This window comes from Pteropus vampyrus, unplaced genomic scaffold (genome assembly GCF_000151845.1).
Source record: "Pteropus vampyrus isolate Shadow unplaced genomic scaffold, Pvam_2.0 Scaffold99, whole genome shotgun sequence".
Lineage (NCBI taxonomy): Eukaryota > Metazoa > Chordata > Mammalia > Chiroptera > Pteropodidae > Pteropus > Pteropus vampyrus.
The window spans coordinates 641,382-652,036 of record NW_011888880.1 but is presented as its reverse complement, the minus strand read 5'-3'; positions in this window follow the sequence as shown (position 1 = coordinate 652,036).

Sequence of the window (10,655 nt, the reverse complement as noted above, 5' to 3'; positions counted from 1 at the left end):
TAAAGCCTTTAACACAGTATCTGGTGAATTATAAGTACTATTCAGAGTTAATTTTATTATTATTGTGAAAGACAATGTCAACGAATACAAAATCTGGCATAGTCATGAGGTTAGAGGTTATGGTATCTTGCCATTAAAGCCAAAATCAGAATCACCAAGAATATTTTCATCATACATATCAATGTCGATGCAAACAATGTTGACCATGATTATGTCCTAATTCCCTCCCGTCTTCTTAATTTACATCAACTTGGTACAGTCAACAGACACACTGAATACGTAACTTACTCCCTACACACACACATACACACACACACACACTACAAGAGGATACACTTTATTTTTTTAATTCTGGTGATACATTTTAATTATCATATAAAATCGATTCATTTCCCAGTAACTTTCAGGAAATGCAAATCAGTATCAAACATCAAGCATAAAAGCAAACTCATTGAATTGAAAGGCATTTCCCAACATTAATTACATTTCAATTAACTCCATCAATTTTAAATAACTCCACACAATGCATCGGTTCTTTCAACTATAAGGAAATGTCTTTTACAGTTAATTTTATTCTGGCTCGCTCATCAGGATGTAGTTTCTTCCCGGACAAAATGGTCTGTTGGTAACAAATGCCTTGAAAATTGTTTCATGCTAAAATAAATTTCTTCATGCTGTATGGTACAGGACTCTAGGATCTCTGCCAAGTGGTAGTGCAAAGGCTTGAGAAGATTTAAAGCTCGTCTTTGGAAAAACCACTACCTTTACTACAGGTGCCCCTGCGGTCCCTGCCCAGGTTCAAGTGAAAATAAGAACTAGGTTCTTAAGGAACTAAATGAGAATATCCACTTTACCACCTACATACTTAGTACATAAAACATATGGTCCTGGGTCTACCACAGAAACACAGAACACCTGCTCTATATTTAAAGAAATTGATCACGATCTAACTGTAAGCTGGAACGTCACAATGGTTTGCCCAAGTCATCTGATATTAGAGAGAACATTCAAATGGGCATGCCAACTCTCACCTCAACGTTCCCTAAATCCTATCTCCATGTCAATACAGATTATCCAAAAAAAAAAAAATTACTCAGCCCTTGATGATGAATTCAATATTCTGCTAAGTTACAATGTTATGTTGCCATCTAAGCTTTTATAAGTCAGAACGAGAAGCACTGTTCTGAGAGTGTTTGTGGCTTTTACAAAATTATAATTGAAAAAAGTTTTCCACGTTTTCCAAAGTGCTTCGGAAAAGTACACACACAATAAAACAGTCCCTTTAATTCAGTTCAAAAGACGTTGCCAATGTATATATTCTCTTTGATCAGACAGTGAGAGCTATGTGCCTCAAGTGTCTCCCTACGTGACTTCGCTGTTAGGAGACAATGACATAAATTCATGAAAAGTGCCAGCACTGGGCATAGGAAGCACTCCCTTACACTGAGTTCCTATTATTAGCAAGTAATGGTTATAATTTCATCTTAAATGCCAGGTGACATTTCTTTCTTCTGTGGCTATAGATGGTCTCTCTGCTAATTTTATACTTAATTATCTTGTTTTGTATTATTTAATTGTATAAGCCACCTCAAAATAGACAAACCATAAGTTCAAATTAAAAATTTTAAAGTAAGTAGAAACTCAACAAGGCAATTGTGTTCCTAATAATGGCAGAGAGGTTATTTTAAACTTACAAATTAGAGTTGATAATAAAAGTACAAATAAGACTGGTTAAGAAGTATATTAATTTACATACCATTATGAGAATGTTTGCCCAACTTCAGTGTATAACTATAATTTTTAATTTAGAGTTAGGCATAGTAAAGCCTCAGCAGGTAAAAGTAATTGGGAGTTGCAGAGAAAGGTTAAGATAATGAATGAGAAGTTTAAACTGCAGCATATATAAATAACATAGTCATATTATTTTTAAAAACAGTACAGCAGAAGTCAAGTAAGTCCAAGTAGGAAGTGATGACAGGCAGAACCAAGGTCACAACAGTGGGAGGTAAGAGGTTTTTTTATTATTAAATTTATTGGGACAACATTGGTTAATAAATTTATATAGTTCGCAAGTGTACAATTCTATAATACATCATCTATATATTGCATTGTGTGTTCACCAGCCAAAGTAAATCTCCTTCTGTCACCATATATTTGACCCCCTTTACCTTTTTCTACCTCTTCCTCCGCTTCCCTTTTCCTCTAGTAACCTCTAAACTGTTGTTTGTGTCTATGAGTTTTTGTTTGTCTCGTTTGTTTGTTGCTTTTGGTTTTATATACAACATACGAGTGAAATCATATGGTTCTAGACTTTTCCATCTGACTTACTTCGTTTAGCGTGACCATCTCAAGATCCGTCCATGTTGTCGCAAATGGCAGTATTTCATCTTTTCTTATGGCTGAGTAATAGTCCACTGTATATATGCACCACATCTTTTTTATCCAATCATTTATTAAAGGATATTTTGGTTATTTCCTTGTCTTGGCCACCATGAATAGTGCTACAGTGAACACATGGGTACATGTGTCTTTACGAATAAATGTTTTCAAATTTTTAGGGTAGATACTCAGAAGAGGGGTTGCTGGGTCATATGGTAATTTGAGTCTCATTTTTTTTAGGAAACTCCATTCTGTTTTCCATAGTGGTTGTACCAATTTTCTTTTCCACCAGTGTATGAGGGTTCTTTTTCCCTCACATCCTCTCCAATACTTGTTATTACTTGTCCTGTTGATGATAGCTATTCTAACAGGTGTGAGGTGGTATCCCATTGTGGTTTTGATTTGCATTTCCTTAATAGCTAGTGAAGTTGAGCATCTTTTTATATATCTGTTGACCATTTGTATGTCTTCTTGGGAGCAGTGTCTGTTCAGATCCTCTGCCCATTTTTTAATTGGATTTAATTTTTAGTTGTGCTGAGTTCTTTATATATTTTGCATATTAGCTTCTTATCAGAGGTGTTATTTGCAAATGTCTTCTCCCATTCGGTTAGTCTCCTCTTTATTTCGTTGACAGTTTCTTTTGCTGCTTTTTAATTTGATAGAGTCCCGTTTATTTATTTTTGCTTTAATTTCTCTTGCCTTTGAGGTCAAATTCATAAAATCCCCTCTAAGACTAAGGTCCATAAGTTTAGTACCTGTGTTTTCTTCTATAAATTTTATTGTTTCTGGTCTTATATTTAGGTCTTTGATTCATTTTAAGTTAAATTTTGCATATGGTGACAAATAGCAGTCCAGTTTCAGTCTTTCGCATGTGGCTTTCTAATTTTCCCAGCCCCCTTACTGAAGAGGCTTTCTTTTCTCCATTGTATGTTTTTGGCTCCTTTGTCAAAAATTATTTGCCCATATCTATATATGTGGGTTTATTTCTGGGTTCTCAATTCTGGAAGAGTTTTAATAAACACAATGCAGTGTGTGGGGAGCAGGAAGCTCAGTGTCCTTGCTTTGAACTCTAAGGGGCAACAGCAGGAAGACCCAGTAGCGTGGGCTGGTTGAAACAGAGATGGAGGCATTCCCAAATTCCTGGAGAGGGCAGTCTCTACCCAGGCTGAAAATACAACCTTTTGAAGACATTACATGAATTCTTTATAATTTTGCTCCCATTTCGGTCACTAAAAATCATCCCGGAATCATGGGCTATTGAAGCAGGAAGGAACCCAATGGACCACACAGCCAGAACTTTCATTCTGCAGCTGAGAAAACTGCAGTTCAGAAAGGTTACTCAGGGCCACACAGCTGGCCAATTAAAGAGCCAATACTTAATGTCAGGGTTTCTAACTCTCAGTTCAGTACTCTACACCCTGCTGCATGCCTATGATGGGATGATTAGAAGTCCCTGTTTGTCTGGGATGATGCTGATTTTAAAGCTGAAAATCTCATATCCCAGGAAACCACTCTGTCCCAGGCAAACCAGGAGGGTTGCTCATCCTAACAGAGAAGTGAGTTATTATTCAGAGTCTCATAATCTTCAAAAGAGTAATTTTCATGGCTCATCATGGCAAAAATTCACCATGCATTAGGTTGGCCAAAACAACTCCGGAATAAAGAGTAGGCTTAATATTAAGGAACGGCGTTACCGTGGTAGAGGGGAAGAGTAAGGAACTCTTCATCTTCCAACTGCACTGGCAACCGGAATGCCTGCCACTGGTCCCAGGTGACGCTACCAAGGCCCCTCTCCCTGTCCCCATCATATGATGGCTACTAGATCACTGGTGAAATTTACAGACGGTCGCCTTTTCCCAATACCAGTTACAATCCAGAAAAATATTCCAAAAGGTAAAGACAGAGGGGGTTCAATACCAGACAACTTTGCCTCCCATTCTCATTCTGGAAAAGTGTGTGTTGGCCTAGAGAGCATCTGGCAAAGAGTCATTCAAATTTTAGAGATATTAAAGTAACTGCTTCTCCCCAAAGTCATCCGGAAGCAAAAAGTAAGCCCTCTTGAACATTTTGGTTGGAGCAAAGTGGAAAGCAAACCATTGCAAGGTCATTTTGCTTTCTTTGGAGAAAAAGGCACAGATGACGTCTAGAAAAGAAGGCCTGCGTCACCCAGCAGCAAGAGGCTCTCAAGCAAAGGACTGGGATTCCCACCCCGAAAGTCTTTCTGGGTTCGGCTTGGGTCTGACTTGCCCATCCTCATGAGTCCTGCTGGCGGGCGTGTGCCCCGGAAGCTCAGCCTCCTGTCCCTCCAAGCCACTGCGCGCATCAGAGGCGAGCAGTAACAGCCACGTCACCCGCGCATACACTTTCAGCCGTCCTGTGGAGGGCATCGGGGGTTTTAATTTCAGATTAAGTTGCCTTGACTTTGTAAACAAGAAATGATCATGGAGAAGACAGACAGTGAGGAGAAGAGCATGCGGTCCTTGCGCTCGACTCACCATCTACTGCGAAAACCCTCCTTTTCTGGAGAAATGGGTCAGTGGTTGTTTTCTTTGTCCTTTCCTCCCGTTTGATTTTGTTCTGAAGGAGCTTGCGAAAAGAGAATATTTGTTGAATAAATTCCATTCGCATTAAAGAAAGCACAATATCTTACTTTTTACTTTTTTTCTAAACTTAGTTTACGTGAAGCTAAAGGGCAATCATGCCTTTTATGTAAAAGTTGCTTTTCCTAGGAAAGTTAGTAGTTCCTGGCAGTGCGTCAGCAAAGGTGTAGCTTCCTTTAAATTTCCTTTTCTGAAAGTCAGTGGGAGCCTGCAAAACACCAAAGGTGTGAATGAGCCTGATTCAAAAGAACATAAATTATAGCTAATGCACTTGCTGTAGATTGGAGAGATGAAATTACACTTTCATTCGGAAGCAGCCTCTGGCTCCAGACCCCCAGATCACAGTAAATCTCCCGTGTAAACACTTACACCTCTGAGGCTTCTCGATTGGGTCAGGGCCCCAGAGGCTCCTGCCTCCCCTGCTTCTGCAGAGTGACTTTCCCACTTGGCACATGACGTGATGCATCAACATGTTCTCATGTCTATTGGTTTAGCTTTGTATTGCTGTGGTGGTGGTGGCTGGATTTGTTTTGTTTTGCTTTAGGAAGTCTCTCTGGAAAAAATGCTGGACTTAACATTCGAAGACTTGCATTCAAACCCCAGTACTACCACTAATTGCCTTGAACTTGAGCAATTTCCTGAGCCTCTCTGCATGTCAGTTTCCCATCTAGAGAATGGCAGTAATGACACAATTATACAACTTTACGAGAGAACTCCCACAGCACACCACAGCACAGCAAGTGCTGACACACAGTAGGTGCTCAGATATTTATACAATGCTACTGAAAAACAGCCACCTGAATATCACATATTTTTTGTATCCACCACAACAGGTCAGTAGACCAGGGCTCAAAACAAGACTTTGACCTCAAATTCATTTCGATCCCATAATAGCTACCACCTATTGAGCACCTGCTATGCTAAGTATTTTTGAATACATTGTCTTAATTCTCATAACAACTCTATGAGGCAAATATTATTACAGCTATTTTGCAGATGAGGAAAATGAAGCTTGGAAAATTTAAACAGATTTCTCAAAGTCACACAACTAGTAAGTAGTAGGGCTGGGACTAGACTAACCCTGCTTCATCTGCTTCACACCGCCCCCCAATACAAGCAGAAAAAGCCTTAAATACACCCACACGCACACGCGCACGCACACACACACACACACAGACCTAATCATATTCCAGAATGTTCCCCACTCTTATTCAGGACTCAGAGGGTTAAAGGGAAGATGACAAAATAGCATAAACAGCTGGTTCCAAGGTGCTAGTTGCTCTTCTGTGATACCATTTTGTTTGTGCTCTGCAGCTGTACCAGAAAGTTTTTGTTCTCCAAAGAAAATACTGAACTGAAAAGATAATTGGTATTCAAGACACACATGTTTTCTACCAGCAAATAAGAATAAAGCACAACAGTATTCTTGAAGGATGCTGATTTTTTTTTGTGTTTTGCAATTCTGCATTTTCAAAAATGACATCTGTTTCGTGAGTGACTAAAAACTCTAGAGGAAAAATTTGTAAAAGGAAATAAAATTGTGTTTCTGAGCATTTTACTCCTTATTGCCTTCAAATGATAATCGTTTAGTCGGCCCATTTTCCCCAAAACATTGTCAAGGCAGAAGTTTTTCCATTTCCTGCCTGCATCTCTGACAGGTTGGAAATAATGTTCCAGTGGCAAGTGTTTTAAAAGTTTCTTTTAGCGCTTTTGCCCATGTATCAAATCATCCTTTCCTTTGCGCAATCGAAAAAAAAAATTATGCCTTCTAGGAGCATAAATGAATATAATGCATTGCATTTATATCATGTGCATCTAGGAGGAACTCGAAAGTATTTTACTGTCTTCACTTTTCCAGGCCGTTTATTTTTTGCCGGCACGTCAACAAATACAAAAGTTTAAGGCAGCGATTTCTTAGTCATTTCATCTCTTTGATTTATCACTTCCTGTTCCATAAATTTCTTGTCTCCATTTTGCACAAATAAAAAGATGCAGTAACTCACATAGTTTGTCAGCCAAATCCCAGTTTTAGAGAAGAATGAATATTAACTAAGGCCATCTAAGGGAGTCCCCACGGAAAATAGTGCGGTGTCATGTTGAACCCCCACCCTCCCAAATCTGGACATGGCCCTTTGCCAGAATCACCCTCCTAACCCCACCCTACCCCCAAAACATGACAGCTTCCACGTTATAACTGGCAGAATCAGCACCCTTCGTGGGGGCAGAAACTGGACTGCAGGTGTGAGTCTTTCTACTCCTGCCTTTGCCTAAAATTTATGAAGCCATACATCACAGAGGGATGAAATATAAATGAATCTCTCTGGGAACTTTCGCGAGGCAGAAATCTTCCAAGTTGTCTTGACGATTTAGTTCTCATTTATCTAGTCCCATAATTCACAAACTGTAAACTCTGTTTGTTCTATGCTTCTTTCTCAAAGTTTATGTCATTTTTGTTGTGATATCTCTGTCATATGCACTTCAACTTTCTTTGGATTTCAGGCGTTGACCAGCCAAGCACACTTTTCTCCCCTGCACTGTCCTTCTGGCCCTTTAGCATCTCTCGACTTCATGTCTCCTCTCTGGAAGTACTTAGCAGCAAGTCCCAGACTGCTTCAAGTATAGGATGGCTCTCCCGTTACAAGCTCGGAGACACCAAAGCCACAGGTGATCTGCCTAGGACAAAATAATATACCTCATTCTAGGAGGTATATTATCAAAGTCCTCACCAGCAAAAGCCAAACAGAAAGCTATTAACCAAATGCTGCTCACAGATACAGAAATTTAAATACAAGTAATAAAAGACAAGTATACTTGTCTGGAAACTTACAGGCAGAATAGTTCAGCCATGCCTGATGATCTGTGATACCTACATCAGGCATCATTCTCTACCTTTCGAACAGCTCCTCATGTCACCAGAGTGTCCCATCACATTATAACACAGACTCCACTGCTCCCCATCACAGAGGTATGCCTCCTCACAGACTTGCTCTGTTGTAGAAGCCTCTGTGACTGGAAGCTCTTGCGTAGCCTGAAGGACAGTCCTCACATGTCCAAAGTGGAGCAGGGTTGTGGGTCACAGATCTATTTTTTAAGTCACAGTTAAGCATGAAAAAAAACTAAAATGGGCACAGGGTCCTTGTCCACTGTGTACGTATATTACCTCATGCATAGCTTCTTTCTTTAGACAAGATGGTCTGAGGCCATTTAGACAAATTCAGGTTTTGAATATTTTTATTCGCTCTTTTTGCTTCCCACTGCTTACATCCTTTTTTTTTTTCATTTTGTATAGCAAAATTATTTTTCTCAGATGTTGCTAGATTTTTATTTATTTTCCTCTAAGATTTGTCTATTATTCTTTCATACTTACATGTTGCCACTTTTTTCAATTTGCTCATCTTTTCTTCATCCTCATTTCTTATGGTGAACTTAGACTCTTCCATATACATTCCTACTTGAATATTGATCATGACTAAATGGTAGAGTCTCCCCTCACCTTTTCATATTTTATTAGACCCTCGAAGTCCATTGCAAATGCGAATCCTTCATCTAGCTGTCTGAGATATCACTAACCAATGACGATGTCTTCACTTGGGAACTGTCCAAAGCATCATGGCATGAACCATAATTAGATGCGCTATGTTTTCCCAACTAGAAACCTCTGACCTCCCATGAGCAGTAAGCACAGAATTAGCAAGCATTCAGTAAACATTTGTCAGATTAAACACAAGTCGCCAGAGAAGATTTAAAAATATGGACATGCTTAAGAAACTTTTATTTATTCATGCGTTTCTTGAGCAATGTTTACGAAGCACCTAAACTTCTGTGCTAAGCCCAGGGGAAACGAAGACACGTATGTCACAATCGCTGTCCTCTCAAATATGGAAGAAAGAACACAAATATGAACAAAGAAGTGCGCAAATGTGCCACTACGTTCTGTGTAGAAATAATTAAAGGGAACATCAGGAGCACAATGGAGAGAGAGAGGTCAATTCTACCCTGATTGAGGATTAACTTCTTCGAGGAAGCAATGCTTCAGCTGGATTTTGAAAAAAAAGCAAAAGGGAGAATGTTATGGACAAAGGAAGCCATCTGAGCAAAATCAGGATGAAATATATACAACATGCAAATATCCTAATTCAGTAAGTATGAGATAGGGTCTAGGGATGGGCCTCTTTAACAAGCATCCCTTAGGTAATTCTGAGGCAAGTGGACCCAGAACCATTTTCTGAGAAGTATCTCTCCACATCGTAGTGTTTGAAGGACTTACACAGAAACATTTGACAGTGGGCAAAATGCCCCATTTGGCTCGGTGAGAGAGAAGATCCACATTCGTATGAAGGGTCCACATCTCTAGCTGAGTGAACCTTCCAGAATATGAATCCAGTCATGTTACCTCTCAGTTTATAATCCTTCGATGATGCCCCACTGCCCAGAGAAGAGAGCCCAAGGCTTTGGTGGAGCATCACTGCCCTCACATAAACTGTCCTTCCTCCCTGGCCTTGCTTCTGACCTCAGTGCTCAAACTGTACCTTACTGTTATATTAAACTCCATGCCTTCTGCTGATTCTTATAATTGTGATGAAGTTATTAAACTTTAAAGCATACAGAAAAGGCCTTCTACTGATAGCCAATTAAATAAGTTTATTGTTCTTATAGAAGCGTAGGATCGATTTAAGCGTTCAGAGTGAAATACCAGACCACTTTCTTTTGTCTGCAGAATGTTAAATTGTCCCATAAATATAGTTAAACCAAAACAGCTCCAAATGGGGAGAGAATGTTAGAACATATCCCGTGAAATGATAAGAATACAGAAGCAAAAAGCAGCCTGATCCTACATCCCTAATAAAAACACATACACGCGCATATATGCCCCCTACCAGGCACTCACAGGCGTATGTACACACACACATGCATACACACGCGCACACACACACACACAGATGCCTCAGACCACTGGAGGGCATCCTGAATCTGTGCATCACCAACATATTCAGTGATAAAGACATTTTCTTCCTGGCACATCCGAGAGAGAAACTGAGAGCAGACATCTCGTAAGATAAGGCACATTCCCCCTTCAGAAGCACATGCTGCTCTGGCAAACACAAATATCACTCACTCACACACGCATGTACTCAAGCCTGTGCATAATTCTCTTGACAACTCCAACTTAGAACATTAGCATATGAATGCCGAGGCTTACAGTGATATTCACCCACCAAATGGAGTTTATAATATAAATGCAATGAAAAGTAACTGAAAGATTACTCTGCTTTGAATTGAGTCTGTCAGAGCCTGTATGTAAAAACGTATATGTAATATCCGTGTAGCACTCAGTGTAAATATATTCTTTCTATGTGGAGAAGAGCTGAGATGGTTAGGACAGTACTAAATTTATATCTCCTTCCCAAATAACGCATAAAATACATGGCTCCAATGTCCTAGTTTTATGCATGTACATCTCCCTCTCTTTCCAATATTTCGCATGTATTAGGCCAAATGTGATCTTTTTCAGGGTCCCTCTGTCTTCATTTTATTTCCCTTAGCCGTCCTTTTCCTAGCTGCCAAGAATTATCCACAACTCCAGGAGAAAGATTTTACAATTGTGTCTGTAATCTACTCAAATAAGAACCAGGAATTATGTGACAGGTCTTTCCCAGCAGATTATAAACTCCTTAA